Genomic DNA, 18,597 nt, shown 5'->3' with positions numbered 1-18,597 from the left:
GTGGTGCAGTGGATAGAATGTCAGGCCTCAAGTTGGGAAGACTTGTCTTCCTGAGTTCAAATCTGGCCTCAGACACTTACTAGCTGTGTGACCCTGAGCAAGTCACTTAACCCTGTTTGCCTCAGTTTCCTCATCTGTAAAATGAGCTACAAAAGCCAATGACAAACTACTCCAGTATCTTTGCCAAGAAAACCCCAAATGGGGTCAGGAAAAGTTGGACGCTACTAAACAATAGCAAATCACTCTGTTGACCCATATCTTTCTTAGACAGACTGCTAACTGTTCCCCTACCCCTCTCCCCACCCCAATCACAATGCTTGTGAACTTGATTTTCTGAACCCAAGAGGAAGACTTTATATTTACCCCTACTCAATTTCATCTTATTAGGTTCAGCCAGTAGTTCTAGCCAATCAAAAAATCTTTTGACAAGCTTGATTAGGTGGTCTCGGAAGCCTGTGGAACCTGTATGCGGAGTCTGCTTGGGACATGCTGGCCAGTGTGAGGAACAGCCTAGCAATGTTGTGGAGCGGGTTCTGGAGCTCATCATTAACGGGAATTTTCCACTGGCTGCTGAGTTGGTGTTCTGGGCTAGGCCTGGCACCAGTGAAGGCCATTGGCCACAGTGTCCATCCTAGGAACAGGGCAGATGCTTAGGATATTGTGTTCCCTTGTTTATTTGAATTCAGAAAGGTAAACAAAGCTGCTACATCTCACCTCTCCTCTGTCCTGAGTTTAGGATGGGAAACAGCTACTTCATTAAAGGAGGTATCAGAGGTATACAGAACACAAGTGCTGATTAGGAGGTGGGAAATCTGAGTTCCCATCCTGACTCGGTGGGTCCCTCAGTTTCCTCACCTGTAAAATGGGGATGAAAAGATGTGTCCAGGGCAGGTAGGTGGCACAGTGAGTAGAACTCAGGCCTTGGAGTCAGGAGGATCTGAGTTCAAATCCAGCCTCAGACACTTGACACTTACTAGCTCTGTGGCCCTGGGCAAGTCATTTAACCCTGATAGCCTCACCAAAAAAAAAAAAAAGCAAAAGAAAAAAGATGTGTCCTGTGTACCTTGAAGCAGTGGGTATTGGTACAGCGGACAGAGGACAGGTTAGAGAGTCAGAAGACCGAAGTTTTACTTCCAGTGTTTTTTGATATGGTAAACGTGGGGGGATATAGGCAAGGCAAGAAGATCAGCAGATTTGGAAGTGGGTCCAGAGAGTAGTCATGAATGGACTGGTGTCAAGTTAGAAGGAAGCTTTGAATGGAATGCCACAGCTAGTTAGGCAGTACAGTGTAGAGTGTGCTGGACTTGGGGTCAGTAAGACCTGAGTTCAAATCCTTCTTCAGACACTTATTTGCTGTGTGACCCTGGGCAAGTCACTTAACCTCTGTCTGTCTCTGCGTCCTCATCTGTAAAATCGGGATCACAAAAGCACCTACCTTCTAGGGTTGTTGTGAGGGTAAAATGAGAGAATATTTGTAAAGTGCTTTGTGTTCAAATCCTGCCTTGGATGGACATCGATGAACTAGGTAAGTCTCTCACCCTCTCTGTGCTTCAGTTTCCCCACATGAAGGTTGGGCTTAATGATCTTATAAAGGTCCTTTCCAGCTCTAAATCTGTTTCAGTGTCAGAAGATAACATTTCATAGGGATAAATGGAAAGTTTAATCCTTGGCCGTAAAAAAAGAAAAGGACTTCATAGGTAGAGGATGTGGGAACCATGGCTAGACAAAATTTTTCTGGAAAAGATGTGAGGGTAAGAAGGTCAAAGACATAAGAAAGGTCCCAAACACGCCACTTTATTTACAGTAGCACCTCTTGCATTGGCAGAGAACCAAACACAGAATAGATGCCCGCCCTTTAGGGGGCGAGTGCATAGATTGTAGTAGGCAGGTGAGAGCCAAGTCCACAAGCATTTACTGAGTGTTTCTTAAGGAAGAAGGACGATGATGAGTCATGAGCGCAAGAAAACTGATGTGAACTGACGCATTGTGAAGTAAGCAGAACCAGGAAAATCACATCCACAATAATGACAACAAGCCAATAGCATAAAAACACAAAACTAAATGCTGTGTAATTGTAACTGGGTAGGGAAAAGACGGCAGGATGTAAGCAAGACGGACTCTGAAGAAGACACGAAAAAGGTTTTTTTTCTTTTCTTTTTTGCAGAGGCAAGGGACTAGAACATCACGTACACTATGCAACTCAGCTGATATCTTGGTTAGTTTACTGAACTACTCCCCTCTCCCCCTTCTTTATTATTCTTTGATATAGAGGATAGGTTGCTGGATAGGGGAAAGAAAGATGTGTGTGTATACATATACTCACATACACTTTATGTATATATACATAAACAGATAAATTAAAACTAAAAAGGCAAAAAAGGTTTTACATGTAATTGGGGGAAAAATAAATTATTAATTTTTTTTTCAGGCAGTTGGGGTTAAGTGACTCGCCCAGAGTCACACAGCTAGTGAGCGTTATGTGTCTGAGGCTGGATTTGAACTCAGGTCCTCCTGACTCCAAGGCTGGAGCTCTATCTACTGTGCCTCCTAGCTGCCCCCTTAATTTTTTTTAAAAAAAGGCAAAAAAGATTGGAGGGTCTTAGTGGGTTATGCAGTACAAAATGAGATGAAACTGTAATATGGTAACCCAAAAAGTTAATGAATGGTATCTTGGTCTACACCAAGAGCCATCATGTCCAGAGGAAACTGACGGCTCTATTGTCCCCTGCCCTGATTAGAACATACCTAGAGAGTATGTTCAGTTCTGGATGCAGCACTTTAGGAAGGTTACCAATGCAGAGGAGAGCATCCAGAGAAGGGCAACCTGATGAATTGCACCATGACATAAGCTGATTGGACCAAAGAACTGGAGATGCTTAGCATAAAGAGAAGATTCAGGGAAGATAAGAGAGCTGTCTTCAAGAACCCAAGAGCTCGAAGGCAGAGTGATGCAACAAGGAAGAATGGGTGGGAAATGCAGGGAGGCAGTTTGTTTCATTCAGCTCTGACAAAGTAGGAATCACTCCGTCTTTGAGTCCCAGTTTCCTCATCTGTAAAATGGGTATAATGCTTAACATTCCCTACCTCTTTGGGCGATTATGTGGAGGCATTTTGTTAACAGAAATGGGAGTTATTCCCATCATTACTGACTCATGTTGAAAGCTGTAAAGTCTGATGCTGATTGCTATTGGAATTGTCAGAGGCCTTCCTCACAAAGCTTCAGTATTTACACCATCTAGGTCTTAACCTTTTTTTCCTGTCCTGGACCCCTTGGGCAGTCTGGTGAAATCTATGGATCCCTTCTCAGAATAAGGTTTTCCACTGGATAAAATAAAATACATCAGATTACAAAGGAAACTGGTTAGATAGAAATAGTCTGTCAACAAGCATTTATGATTATATTATACTGCTATACTATAATACCACATATTATAGTATATTATATACTATATTATTAAATATTAGTATATTATGTTATATTATGATTATATTGTGTTATATACTATATTATAGCATTGCATACTATAATACTATATATATATCATAGCGCTATGCTTGAAGCACCGGGCTAAGAGCTAGGGAAACACAGTAAAGCAAAGACAGTCTTGGCTTCAAGGAGCCCACATTAGGGCTGGGGAGACATTTCCCCATTGGGGGACAGAAGGCACTAGCAGTGGGGAAAAACAAATAAGCATGTGATCCCCAGGTTAAGAACTCTTGAGTTATTCCCCAGATCCATCCAGTATCTGCTCTCATGTTTTCTAGGGAAGCTCCTGGGGAAAGGGAGGAAGCCCCTCCTCTGATCTCAGCAGCAGTCCTGGTTCCCCTGTGTCTTCGAGGCCAAACACAAACACCTAGCAACTCAACAACATTGAGGGGGAAACGAAGCCCACACTCTCTACACTTCAGTTTCACTCTGACTGGTTTGGGTGTATATTTACATAACTCACTGGTCCTACAGGTCTGGTCCAAAGACACTCCTCCTCCCAGCCCAGGGAGAATGTCCACACTTAGCTGGCACCATCAGTCTCACTCCCAGTTGGAAGCAGATGCCTTTAGACTGCCCAACAGTTGTGTGCCCATCTCTCTCGCTTTCACACTGTTATCCTCTCACCCACTTTTTTTTCCCCCCCAGGTCCTTTCTGATCATTTTTATTGAGACAGATAAACCCTGACTTCCTGTTTTTAGAAGCTGGGGAAGGAGAGGTTAAGTCAGAGGTAAAGTGAGGGGGATTAAGAAAAAAAGGCTAAATATGGAGTCAGATGACCGAGCGGGCTTCATATCCTGACTCTGACATCTCTTAGCTGTGGGCAAACTATGTGACTTTTCTAAATCTCAGTTTCTTTTTCTGTAAAACAAGGATAATAATACTCACACAACCTACCTTACATGGTTGTGAAAAAAGAGCTTGTTTGTCCATGAGGGTAAAGACTTTGCAAGACTTTGAACCTCTCCTTAGTACAGACTACATTATTCTGTGTACAGTGGACTTTAACAAACGTTTGTTGAAGAAATGATGCATCCTCCACCTCCACCCCCAACACTACATAAATGCAAATTGCTGCTGGCAAGCAGCTGAATCCAATTTAGAACCTCCTGGTTCTGGGTTTTTAAGCCCGCTGAACCATGCTCAACCTCTGAGTTCACATGCCACTCATGGATGGCTTCCAGGGCCGGTCACAAGATCTACATCACCTGGCATCACACACACAACCAAGACCAAGAGGAAACTGAAGCCTTAGGGCAAAAACTCATTCCTTCGCAGAGCAGAGCTTACACTGATGTGTCAGAAGAAAGACCGTGGAGGCTGAGTTACAAGAAACACTTGCCTTGAGGGGCTGCTGGTAGCTAAGATAGGGCTGGGGACCTGGCAAGCAGAAGCAGCAATAGCACCATATCAAGGATTGTTAAACTGCTTAAGCTCCTCTCAGGCCCTCAGGTTCCTCGTTGATCAAAAAAGGGCATTGGGACAATTCACGTGGGAAGGGAAAGGTGCTCAGGGAGCCTCCAGCGGGCCCTCCAGGGTGGCAGGGTGTCTTGGAACCAACATATTTGAGGCAGCACTTTCGTGGCAGCACAAAATTGGAAGCACCAATTGTTGTACATGAATGTGATAGACTATTCCTGCATAGGAAGAAGCAATGAGTCCTCTGGTTTGAGGTCCTTGCCCCCTTATTCTATTGCTCATTGCGCCCTGCTGAGTTCCAGCCTTGGATTATACCAACCATCAGCTGTCTTCGATGCTGTTCACTCACTGCTGAATAGGGCTGGAGGACATCAATGGAACCATGCCGATGAGGTCCCCAAGAATTTATGTCACGGAATCTCAACAGGCATCCCCACCAGCAAGGCAATCCTTGTACAAGTCTCCAAGCAATTCACTACCCCACTCACCACAAAGACTATTCCAAGCCTTGTTATTCCTTCCTGAGTCTCTCATGCCACCCCTCCCCACCTTCTCAGCTGAGAACTTGGCTTCATATTTCCCTGAAAAATTTGAGGACATTCAACAACAGCTCCTTCTTCTACCCTCCTCCTCATCTAATCTCACTCAGAAGTCTTCCCCAACCATTACCTTCACTTCTGTCTCTTGAGGACTCTCTACATTCACCCTTCATCCCATGCCAAGGCAGATTTTTCCTAGCAGATTTTTTGCTTCTATCATCCCCACTCTCCGGCTAACGTTCAATCTCTCCCTGTCTCCCGACTGCTTACCTGTTGCCTACAAATATGTTTGCATCTTTCCCGTCTTTAAGAAACTCTCATTTGATCCATACATTACTGCTATCATCCTATATCTTTCCCCTATTGCATGCTCACTGCCTTGAGGCATCTGATATACCTTGATATCATTTGATACCTCTGCATCTCCCTGTCTTCTAAACCTCTGCAGTCCAGCTTCTGATCTTATTATCCAACAGAAACAGCTCTCCCAAAGTTACCTTAATCTCTTAATGGCCAAGTCCAATGACCTTTTCCCAATCCTCATCCTTCTTGACCTCTCTCTAGCATGGTGTGTGTGTTTGGCCTAGATGCTATGGAATCTGTACAAGATGGTGGCAGGGAACACAGGCACAGTGCCTTCTTTAAGGCTAGTTCCCTATGGCATGGCTCCTTTGGCACATCTGCTTCATACCTCACCATTGCTATCTCTTGCATGGGCGCACAAGTGCCATTGGGCCTGAGTATCCCATGGACGGAGATGACAGCAGTGGGTTTCTAGCTCTGTCAACTACTGTTTGTGGGACCTAAGTCACTTAACCTCACTGGGGCCCCTGTTTGCTTATATCTGAAATGAGGAGTGTGGACTCAGTGGTCTCCAAGGGTCCCATGGTCCTGTAAGCTGAGGTCTCTCCTCACTCTGACACTTTATGCTCCTTAGACTCAGCAGCAGCACCTACCTGGCCTCAGTTCTGCTCAGATATTTCCTACCTTTGCTAATATGGGCCAATCACTTAATTTCTCTATGCCTCAGTTTTCTCATTTATAAAATGGGGATAATAACGTCTCTCTCACTGGACTGTTGAGAGAATTAAATGAGATAATGTAAGTAAAAGTCCTTCTCTAACTTTAATTTCTTTTCACGTGTCTGCATAGCAATTAAAGAGATCTATTGTAACAGCCTTGAAACCGACTCTCCTAAGAATATGTTTAAAAGGTGGGAGACTTTTCCTGGCTGGGAGATATGCTTCCGATATTATTAGTGTTCTACATTATTGGCAAAGAGGGCTGACGTGTCTGGCTGTGCTGTAGATGATTGTCTTGAGGCATAATGAACCAGCCCAAGGGTATACAGTCTTAGGCCAGGACATCTCTGGCTTTCTGGGCCTAGCCTTTCTCTCCACAGACTGACTGTGCTCTAAACATGCACCTTTCTTCTGCTTGGCATCCCCATCACTTTCTGGAACCTTCTTTGCTAAGAAACTTTTCCCATATGATAACTTTGCTAATCGGCTCTTCTAAGCCTGTGACATCGTAGGAGAGAAACTGAACAGATGAACTTAAGTAAGCCCTGTTCCCTGACTAGAGGACCCCTGGCTCGCTTCACCATCCTTGAGTTATCTGGATGCTTGGAAGGTTGATAATCCAGGGACTCCATCCATCAAACATGGGAGGAATGATGGGGGCTTGGTATGCTCCAGATGCAGGAGGCAGAATCTCACAGAACTGACGTGGCCTCCTTCCTCCTGCCACAGCCTTGAAAGGTCATCTCTCCTGTAGCTCTGCTGATGCCTCTGCTTGTGCCTCTTCTTTGCCTCACTTCTGCTTCGGAGGTGATGGCTGCTGCCCTGTTGAGAGGCAGTGCTTACTCTCCTGTCTTCCTTCCCTTATTGTCAGCCTCCTCCCTGCCTCCTCATGAGGAGACATCCATCCTTGGACTTCTTAAGTCAAGCGACATAGCCTTCCTTGTGCATATTAAAATGCATCCAATAAAGGTCAATGTTTAATCCGCATTAAACAGCTGTTCTACCTCTTTTATGAGGTCCCCTGGAAGTCTCAGAGATGGCACAATGGATTGGAATGGTAAGGCAGCAGATCGGGTAATGGGTTAATGGGGAAAGCATGAGGAAAGGGCCCAGAGACATAAAAGACCAGCTTGTGTAATTTGTGATTTGTTGCTGCTACTACCAAACTCTCTTGTTTTGTCCTATTTTGTCCTTAAGGGACCTACTTTAAAGACCAGAAAAGAATGGTTTATGATTAGTGTACCAAGGTCAGTGGTATTAGAGAAATGCTCAAAAAAGCCATCTTATTCCATTAATTTCCTTAGCAAATCTTTTCCCTAGATGATACAAAGATACTAGGAATTTAGTGCTGGAAAATTCTTTACAGATGATCTAATCCAATCCTCTCATTTTACAAGGGGAGAAACTCTGGCCCAAGGTCAGTGGTGGAGGAGATTATAAAACTCAAGTTATCTGACTTGACTCCTCCTCCAGGGCTATTTGTAGTATAAGAAGTTACCTTCTTCTAGAAACCAGAGCCCATTCTCTGAGTTAGAATAATGCAGAGTTGGGGTCTTTCTGGGGGGGGGAGGGGTCCAATTTATTGAGGATTTCCTCTATTTCCAAATTTATTTTCTCAACTGATTCTCACCGGAACCTGGAAGAATCAATCTAGAATGCTGGGCATCATTCAATAGGGCAGCCCCCAAAGAGAGGACCCAACCGGCTCAAAGCGAAGAGGGACCACACCAAGTCAGGCTTGCTGCAGGAGAAACACAGAGGCCTTGCTGGTCTCAGGAAGTTAGTTGTTAGTTTTCCACATTGTGTTCCTCCCTGTGTGCACCCTGTAGGCCATGGAAGAGGCCCAAGGGGCTGGGCTCAGCTTGGCTTTGTGCTGCTTCAACTAGGGCTATGGAAGCAAAACAAGACTTCTCTATTCCCCACCTCTCCCACACACACACACAAAATCTACCCTGGACTCCTTACTTGAAAATCTCTCTAAGTATGAACTTTGAGACAAATAGAAGATATTCATTGCCAGAATTATTAATTCTCTATGAAAAAAAACCCAATCCTGCTTGACCTCATGTTATTGTGCACCATATACCCTACACTCCTTTTTGTCTCTAAACATATCCTGTGCTTTCCCACCTTCCTGACTTTGCCCATGCTGTTTCTTCTGAATAACCTTCCTTCCTTCCCCTCCCCTTTCCCCATCTGTCCTTTAAAGTCCAACTCAAATGCCCTCTCACTTGCTCCTCCATGGAGCCTCCCCTGAATTCCCTGCTGGGTTAGCATCCCCTTTGAACTTCCCACATTATTTTAATGCACTTTGCACACAATGTATTTTGTAATGATGTTTTTTTTCTTATCCCACTGCTAGACTGCAAGCTTTATGAAGGGAGGAGCTATGTCTGGTATAAGCTTTGTGTCTCTTCCAGCATCTAGCACCAGCCTCTTTGTAGAAGGACAAGGTCTGTGATCTCATTGGAACAGGAGGAACTCCTGGGTGAGGACAGTCCCTCTCCTGGTGCAGGCTGGCACCTTCTCTGCAACATCATCCTAGAGAGTTGCCTAAACACTTACCCAGGGCCGCCCAATGCTCACATGTCAGAGGTAGGGCCCTGCTCTTCCTGGCTTCTAGCTTGGCTGTCTCTCCACTGTGCCATGCTGCAAAAGTCTCCCTTTGCACACAGTAGGGCTTAATAAATGTTGGCAGAATGGAAATGATGCTTCTCTTTACTCTTACGTATAATAATAATAGCTTATATTTTTGTAACACCTGAGTTTTATAAGATGTTTTCTGCACGACAGTACTGTGAGACAGGAAGTATGAGAGTTTTGTTCTGTTTTTTAGATCAGCACAGTAACTTCGATGGCACAAGGAACTTCCAAATGAGCAAACACCCTGTACAAATGCATAGCATCTGCTTTGAGATTTAGTCTTAGGTGCCTGAAGCACTAAGGTTAAGTGACTTGCCCAAGGTCATACAGCTACTATGTGTCAAAGGCTAGACTTCAACCTAGGACTCTCTGACTATAAACATTACGCTATGGCTGCTTCTTGGTACAAATATTTATCACCCCCATTTTACAGATGAGTAAACTGAAGTTCATGGAAGTTTTCACTTATCTAAGGTCACACATGCAGCTGGGTGACATAATAGATGGAGTGTTGGACTTGGAGTCAGGCTGACCTGAGTTCAAATCCTGCCTCGGACACTCATTAGCTATGTGATCCCGGGCAAGTCATTTCACTGCTCCCTACCTCAGTTTCCTCATCTTTAAATGGGGATGATAATGTTACCTCAAAGGTTGTGAGGATCAGATGAGATAATATATGTAAAGTGCAAACCTTAGAGGACTTTATACAGGTGTCCCAAAAGCTTTAATAGATTAAAACAGCGCTAAGATTTTTTGGGTACCCTGTATAGGTCTTTTTGCATAAAAAGAGGTGGGTTGTATTAGAAATTGTTACAGCATCCTGTGGAGACTCAAGAGACCTGGAATCGTGAATTACCAAAAGAAACCTAGTCTGGGTTCTTGCCTTCTCCCTGATCCCAGGTCCTTCCGTCCCCTCTATCCCTGGCCCCCAGAGCCAATGGATAATAGGAGCCATGGCTCTCAAGCATCTGAGGGAAGGATCTAAGTGAGGATGTCTGGGGGATGGTAAGCAATAAAAAATGCATGTGGAAAGCTTGTCTGCTCTTCCTGCCTTCAGCCTGTGGTGGGACTCATTCCCCTACTCCTGCGCCACTCCCAGCACTTAGCCCTCAGCCCAGGGGCTGGAGGGCTCCAAAGAAATCCTGGCAAAACATTTGAAAAGCTCCTCTTCCCTCCCCCACTCCATGCAGGCCTTCCACACTTAACCATGGCCACAGCTATAGGGGTCACACCTCCTCTCAGTTCTTACATTTGTGTGGAGGTCAGGAAGTCTGGGTAGGTGACACACAGCCTCTTTTTCATAATAACGAAAGCGATGGCTCATGCAAAAAATTGTACTTTAGGGTTTACAAAGCACTTTACATCCCATCATCTCCTTTGATCCTCCCAACAATGAGCAACCCTGGTGAGGGAGGAAGTGCAGGTCTCAGCTCCCCTCACTAAGCACAGAGAAGCAGCTCCGAGTGACACAGCTGGGAGATGGTACAGGTATGACTCCAACCCAGATCTTCTGACAGACACTAAGCCTTATTGCTGGTCATTATTCCCAAATATCTCCCACTTCTATTCTAGTTTGCTCCTTTTCTGAAGAGCTGAAAGTCACATCACCTGAGCCTCAGTCTTCCTATCTAGGAAATGGAGACAATAGCATCTCCAGATTCTTATATTGTTGAACTACTCGACAGTAGCATCCTTCCTCACACGACTGCTGTGAAGATCCAGGGGGAGAAGAGATGTAAGGCTCTTTGTAACCAGAGAAGATATAAACGTCGTCTGCCCTTGCTTGGAGCTGAGAGTATAGCTGATGGAATGTTTCCCATCCCTACTCAGATAGATCTGGGAAGCTGACCATGGCACTCCCCTGCTCAATAACCTGCAGGCGCTCCCAATTACTTTGATTACCTTTAGGATTAAACATAAACTCTCCAGTTTGGCATTGAAAGCCCTTCACAGCCTGGTCCCAACCTACCTTTCAAGCCTTGTGACATATAACTTGCCTTTCTTTTGAATCTATCTCCAACCAGTCTTTGTACTGGGTAACACCCCCCTCCCCTGCCCCATGTCTAGAATGAATTCCTTGCTCATCTCCACTTCTTATGGAGCCCCTTGTTCCCTTTATGATTCTGCTTAAGAGCCACCTTCCACACGAAGCTGGAGTCTGGATCCACCCAGCTGACAGAGTACCCCCTCTCTAAATTACCTTGTGAATTTTGCAGTGGATGGAGCACTGGGCCTGGAGTCAGGGAGACTTCTCTTCCTGAGTTCAGACACTTACTAGCTGTGTGACCCTGGGCAAGTCACTTAACCCCATTTACCTCAGTTTCCTTATCTGTAAAATGAGCTGGAGAAGGAAATGGCAAACCAGTATCTTTGCCAAGAAAACCCCAAATGGGGTCATGAAGAGTCAGACACTACAGAAACAATCACCACCACCATTTTGTACCATCCCATATAGGGACATGTTGCCTCCCTAGAGAGACTGTAACCTCCTTGAGGGGACAGATCACTTGCACTTTCGTCTTTTAACTCCAGTACCCAGCATTGCACCTAAGAGCAATTTCTAAAAGCTTTAAGGTTTGCAAAATGCTCATCTTATCCACACAGCAGCCCTGGGAGGTAAGTGCTATTCTTATCTCCATTTTGCGTGTGAGAAATTGAGGCAGACAGAGGAAAGGATTTGCCCAGGATCACAGTGTTAGGAAAGTCTGAGACTGGATTTGAATTCATGTCTTCCCGACTCCAGGTCCATGCTCTACCCGTAGAGTCACCTAATTACTTTAAGACTAGACACTTAAAAAGGGCTTATTGGTTGTCTGTTTAGTTATGAAAAAAAATCTTTGTCAACCTTAAAGTGCAGCAGAAATCAGAATTATTATCATCCCCATTTCCTACCATATACTCTGATGCATCCATTTCTTAGGATAATTTTGTAACAGCTGATTCTTCCTTCTCTCGCTAGACATGGGGTCTCCAGTCAGCCTTGGCTGGACCTCTATATCTGCCTGCCACCTCCACGAGGGAAGTCAGAGTGTCACATGTACGCAGATCACTTCGAGGTTAAGAGAGACGCCCACAGAATCACAAATACCATCTCAGGTTTATAACCCACCTCTTCCCAAAGGGCCCATGGTCTCCATCCTTGTGACTTTGGTTAATAAGGAAAAAGTATTCTTCACTGTTATCAGTGAACAAAGGAGAACACCGCTTTGTCACACAACACGGCCCATCTCCTGCAAGAAGTTACTGAGGGATGGCCCTAAGCGTGAAGGGGCGGAGAACAGGGGGCCGTGCCAAGTATAGAGTCTGCACCAGGGACAGGAAATTTACACTCGGGATCACTGGAAACAGCCTCAAAACATTTAGTCATAGCTCAGGCTCTCAGCCGAGCCAGCTGCATCTCTGGGCCCCAGTCCTTCATCTAAATGGCCTCCGTGGACGTCTGTCACCAAGAAACAAGAGGTATATCCCGGCCTTACCTTTCAGACAGGATAACTTAAGTCCCATATTTTTATTCTTTTAGCCTGGGGTAGGCCTCTGCTCTACTGCTCCTGTAAGGAGAGAAGCAGTTGGAAAAGCTCAGAGAGGGGTACAATTTATGCTAAGCTACCATAGTTTTGTTTTAGAAAGAACATGAGTTTCTTGCTCCCCCTCGGTACAGATCCAAATTAGTACACAACAGGAAATTGTGGTCTGAAAGCGCCACCCCAAGAAGCCACTGAGTGATGTCACAGCGCCTGTGACTGCATCTGCTTCAGTTTCCTTAAAGAGAAGAGTGTGAGTGTGCGTGTGTGTGAGTGTGTGTATGTGAGTGTGTGTGTCTGTGTGTGTGTGAGTGTGAGTGTGTGTGAGTGTGTGTGTCTGTGTGTGTGTGTGTGTGTGTGTGTGTGTGAGCACCCACACAGAAACTTCCAAGGCTATCAAAGCCAAATAGACTGTCACACACTGTTCACGAGTGTGGGCTATACTTGGCTGCCTACAGTGTGAGTGAAGACCCTCCCTGGGTAGAGGAACGAACTCTCCCTGGTGCTCCAGATCCCAGTCTTTTCGAGTCTGAGGGTCCTTTTTCTAACGTCAAAAAATTACTCAGATGCCCAGTTATTCTACTGGCATGTGTTGACTGAGGAACCACATTATGGTGAAAATCAACTCTGAATCAAGTAATGCTTTTAAATGAACATTCACTTTACTATTATTAATAACAATAACAATAATAATATCATCATCTGTGCACTTATAAGAACGTTCTTGCCACCAAAGTTCTTGGAACTGTGAAATGGTTCACCATTAGGAACTGATGGAATTTCATCAATTTAAATCATATTAAAGAGAGGAAGCATTACCAACTATTTGGCTGCCACCCCCTAAGGACCATGGGAGTTTTCCATGGGACTTGTAGCTGAGACTTTTCATGTGTTGTTTTCCCTATTAGAATGTGAGCTCCTTGAGAGCAGGGACTGGCTTCCTTTTTGTTTATATGCCCAATACTTAGTAAAATGCTTTGCGTATTACTTAATAAATGTTTCATTCATTCATTCATTCATTCATTCATCTTGCTGGTGACATCCTTAGTTTAAGCCCAAAGGCTGGTGTAGCAGAGATAGTAATGGTTTTGGTGTCAGAGGACCTTGAGTTTGAAACCCCTCATTGTCCTTTACTAGCTGTGTGACCCTGGACAAATCACTTAACCTCAGTTTCCTAATACATACAATGGGGGAATTATAGATGATTTCTAATATCTCTTCCAGCTCTGCATTTAAGATTCTATTGTCTTGAGAAATTCATGGTTGGCAAATATAGAAGCCTGCTCATCCCCATCATATGCCCCTCCACTGTTCTCTGAGTGATCCTCAAGCTTTATGGATGAGACATATTATCTAGACAGGGAGGGAAAAGGAACAAGCATTAATTGAGCACCTACTGTGTTCCAGGCACAGTGCTAAGGCGTTACAAATATGATCTCATTTGATATCTCACAAACACCCTGTGAGGTTGGTACTATTAGTATCCCCATTTTACGGCTGAAGAAACTGAGGCAGACATAGGTTAAGTGACTTGCCCAGAGTCACATACCTAGAAAAGGAATAAGGCCTGGTTTCAGCCTGAGCTGGAGATTGGGAATAAGTTGGAAGAAGTAGGCATCTGAGATCAGATTTGAACTCATGTCTTCCTGAGTTCAGGCTCAGTGCTCTATCCATTTGGCCACCTAGCTAGGCTCGTTTACTTATTACGTCACACTGAATTTTTTGGAACTAGACAAAGATCAAAATGACAATGCTTGATAGATGCTTGGATTTTTGGACCCCTTACAATAAATCCCCTACTGGTCCAACACCCACAGGATAGTAATCAATAGTCTAAAGGATTTTTCATTTGAGGGGATCAGTGCTTCTCTACTCAGGGGAGCACAGAGGAAGTCACCGGCCCAGGGCTGGTCTGAAAGGAAGATCACAGGACCTGGAAAAGGAGGGGATCCTCCAGGGGAACCCATTGCTCTGGGTCCATGAAGTACAGGGGAAGGAATGATGGAGAGGACTCGAGTGTCAAAGGAATGTAATTCTCGATTGGGCTCTGATGTTCATTGGTTGTGTGACTGTGGATTAGATAAAGTAGTTTTCTTATCTTGGCCTCTTCTTCCTCATCTGGAATATGGAGATTAGACTTGTACCACTTCCCTTGCAGTTGAGAAGCAAATAACTATATATATATATATAAATATATATGCATATACATATAATCATATGTATGTAAATATATGTGAATGTGTACATATGCATGTGTGTATGTATATGTGCGTGTATATATATGTATATTATATATATATGTATATTATATATATATATATATATATATATATGTATATGTATATATATTGGGCATGATAGCACATGCTTGTAATCCCTGCTCCTGGAAAGGTTAAAACTAGTGGATCACCTGAGCTTGGGAATTCTGAGCTGCAGTGGGCTCACCCCAAGAAGAGTTCACACTACATCTGGCAACACTATGGCGGGCCCTGAGAGCAGGGGCCACTAGGCTGCCTAAAGAAGGTTGAACTGGATAGGTCAGAAACAGAATAGGTCAAATCCTCTCGCCTATCAGAAAGGGGAGCAAACTCAAGAATGGCTGCTATGCGTCTAGCTGGGTGATGCAGGGAGGCTGAGGCTCAAAAGAAATAAATACATAAGGGGAAAAAAACCAAAGAAACGAAGTAAGGAATAAATGAATAAACAAATGAATAAATGAATGAATAAATAAATTGTAAAATAGAAAAATATATGAAGAAGAAAGGAAAGGATGTATTTAAATAGCACCTATTCTGTGCCAGGTACTATGCTACATCCTTTTTATAAATATTATCTCATTTGATAAAGTATACTGTAATGCAAAAGACTGCTCTATAAATGTGTGTTGTTGAGTAGTGCAGGACTGGGGAGTGCTAGACTGGGGAGTCCAGAACAGATCTGGGTTCAGATTCTAGCTTTGACGCTTACTGGCTGTGTAACAGTAACCTTGCCCCCTCTAAATCATTGCTGTCTCCGCTGGGAAGTGAGAATTGTAATAAATGCAAGCTCTCACTTCCCAGGGTTCTTGGGAGGAAAATGCTTACCAAGCTTTAGAAGTGCAGTGAAAAGTGAGATATGATTAAGCTCTATTAGTCATTTGCACCTCAGGGGAGTGGATTTATCAGTACTTTTTTCTGCGAGTAAACAGATTTTGATAAGAAGGAAGGCGGATGGAGAAAAACTGTAGGGATGTTTGGCGGAGGTCGCTCAAGTTTTATTTGAGCCTCCAGACAAAGCCTGGAAGATATGACTGAGAGGGAAATCTAGAAATCCTGATGCCACAATTTAATGTTCTGACTGCTTTCCCTATTCTCCACCCCAACTCTTAAGGCTCAAGGTTAAGGGGAATAAGGTCCTGGCCAGATCCCTCTCCATTTCCCTTGAATGAGAAACACTGATCCCTCTTTAAAAAAAAAAAGTCTCTTGGACCAATGGTTCCCAAGTTGTGGGTGTTAGGCTACTGGGAAAATCATTGCAAGGGGTCTGTCTATCATACGTCTATCAAGCATTGTCATTTCAATCTTCATCTAGCCCCCTCTCCCAAAATGTAATGTGACATTAAAATAAGTAGGCAAACATTCCTTTATCCTGAAAGGGATAGAACCTTTTGGATAAATCAGAGATAAAGGTCTTGGAACCAACTTTCAAAACTCAAGGTTCTGTAGGGCTGAAGAAAAGGAGGTCATCACCCCATCAAATTGCCCTCCCTTCTCCACAAGTCTGGGAGGCAATTCCTCTCAAAGTCCCCTAGAATAGCCCCTTCTGTCTTTTGTCACTTAGTGGTTCCCTTAGGCATATTTAAATTTTCCAGGGGGCTAAGTGACAAAGTGGAGGAGCCATGTCTTTGGAAAGCTCAGGAAATGGGCGGAAAGAAAAGAGGGGCAATGGGTGCCCTCTGGAGGAGCCATAGTTGGATGCCATATTTCATCTATACTAGGGATAAGCCCCAGAAGAGATTCTGATTAGGGATGGCCAACAGGGCCATGAATCAATTTAGAGGCTGGAGACAGATTAGGGTGTTGGGTCCAGAGTCGCCCTAACAGCTGTCTACACAGGATGGGGACAGATGTTGGAGCTTTGAAAGGAAGTTCATTTTTGGTCCAAAGCACACCAGTCAGGGTGCTCTCTGTGTCACCCAAGTGCAAACCACCAGTTAAGAGATATCAGAGAGCTGATATGTCCAAGAATGGGAACCATCCCTTCCTGCTGGCTAACTAATCTTCGCCTTCCACCATTGCATCATCTCCAGACCTGAACCCTGACAGGAATTATGTCATATTCTGTCCCTAACTCTATCCTTGTTGTTTTCCTAGACACCCCTGGTCCCACTCTTGTATTCTTGAGCTCTTACCTCTACCCCAAATTTGGTGAAAGGGCATTATTACATCAATTATTCTCTGAAGGCATTATGGGAGAAGCCTACAGTTCATTTGTTGTTAATCATCCTTCAAGCACTGGGCCAAAGAGAGGGCAAGGGAAGCATCAGGGGAGAAGTTAGCTATGTTCTGGAAGAGGCTTATGGAAAAAGGCTTCCAGATACTCAGCTTACATCATAGGAGGTGGTCCTAGGTCCCATTAGGGCAGCCACTTCCACCTTGACAAAAAGCCAAGCTGTCTAACACACTGTAGAGGTCTCATAAATATTTGAAGAATCCTAACGTGAAAGGGCTACAGTCTTCCTTGAAAAGTTGTTAGCAAAGTGAAAGTTCACAGACTGAATCTTATACCCTCCATTGACTTCTATCTTATTCTGCCATTGACTTGGAAACTGAAGGTACATTTCCATGGGATTATCAGTTGAAAACTCTTAGGTAAGTGTAGAGTTTAAATGAAATTCCCCATCATACTGTACTGGATACCCTAGCAGTCTAGATGCATTCCAGATGCTTTATGCTCTTTGAGGGGTAAATGATCACTTTGGTAGTCTCAAGAAAGCAGTATAGTAGCTTTAATATAGATTTGTATGTAAAAACAATCCTCTAAGTCAGGCAAACAAGCAGAAAATGGAAGAAGTGAGACTAAAATCACCTCTCAGGCTGCTATTTATAGCGTGTCCAGGTTGGAGAAGCCAGTTCTATGCTGCTATTCAAGTGACTTTGTTAACCGGACTTCTGGTGGTGGTGATCAGGGAAGCCAAATCATCACCGACAAGGCTGGAAACAGGAAAGCGTATAACATTAAGAGGTCAGGTAAATGCTGAACACGTACATTTTTGGTTTATACATTTCTGAATTGTGAGTTTCGACATACTGACTTGATTACTCATAGAAACAATGACTAACATTTAATGTTTGCAAAGCACTTTATGTATGTTAACCCATCACAACAACCCCGTAAGGTATGGGCTGTTATTACCCTCCTTTTACAGATGAGGAAACTCGGAAATGAAAGATGGTAAATGACTTGTCTAGGGCCATACAGCTGGTTAGTACTGGAGACACATTCAAACTCAGGTCTTTCAGACTCCAGGCATAGAATGCATTATGATAATAATTTCTCACATTTCTAGAATGTGTTCAGGTTTCCAAGACCCTAATATTGTTAGATAAGTTTTAAGGATGAGGAAATGGCGCCTGGCAGAGGCTTCAGGTCCTGGATTGTATTAGAGTCTCTGAGTTCCCTTCCTTCTTTTGTGATTCTGTGAACTCTCTAGTACCACCCAACTGCTGAATGCCAGAACTAAGAATCCAACTTGAAATCTCTGATGCATCCCAAGCTTCTTCCACAATACAGAATAATAACTTACATTCCCAGATTGCTTTCAGGTTTGTAAAATGCTTTTTTTGGTTTTGTTTTATTATAATAACCACAGAATATTTAGACTGGAAGGGACCTTAGTTGGAACACTAAATATTGCTTGTATGTTTGGTGAGCAGAAGGAAATGTTATAACATGTTTGTTTGTTTTTTTTGATGTGTTACATTCG

At 43.8% G+C, this 18,597-nt stretch overlaps 1 long non-coding RNA gene across 1 annotated transcript; it reads right to left on the bottom strand.

Moving 5' to 3' along the window:
* Window positions 1-3,488: 3,488 nt before the first annotated feature.
* On the bottom strand, window positions 3,489-17,715 carry LOC144455776 (uncharacterized). Its single transcript, XR_013484521.1, has 3 exons — window positions 17,700-17,715; window positions 12,588-12,659; window positions 3,489-7,290 (listed from the first exon to the last, which is right to left on the bottom strand). It is a non-coding gene; the product is annotated as an uncharacterized LOC144455776 (long non-coding RNA).
* Window positions 17,716-18,597: the final 882 nt, after the last annotated feature.

Source organism: Phascolarctos cinereus, unplaced genomic scaffold, assembly GCF_003287225.1.
Source record: "Phascolarctos cinereus isolate Bilbo 61053 unplaced genomic scaffold, phaCin_HiC Scaffold_2;HRSCAF=192, whole genome shotgun sequence".
Classification (NCBI taxonomy): Eukaryota; Metazoa; Chordata; class Mammalia; order Diprotodontia; family Phascolarctidae; genus Phascolarctos; species Phascolarctos cinereus.
Note: the sequence above shows the minus strand (reverse complement) of the source record. Positions and strands in the feature narration are given on the sequence as shown.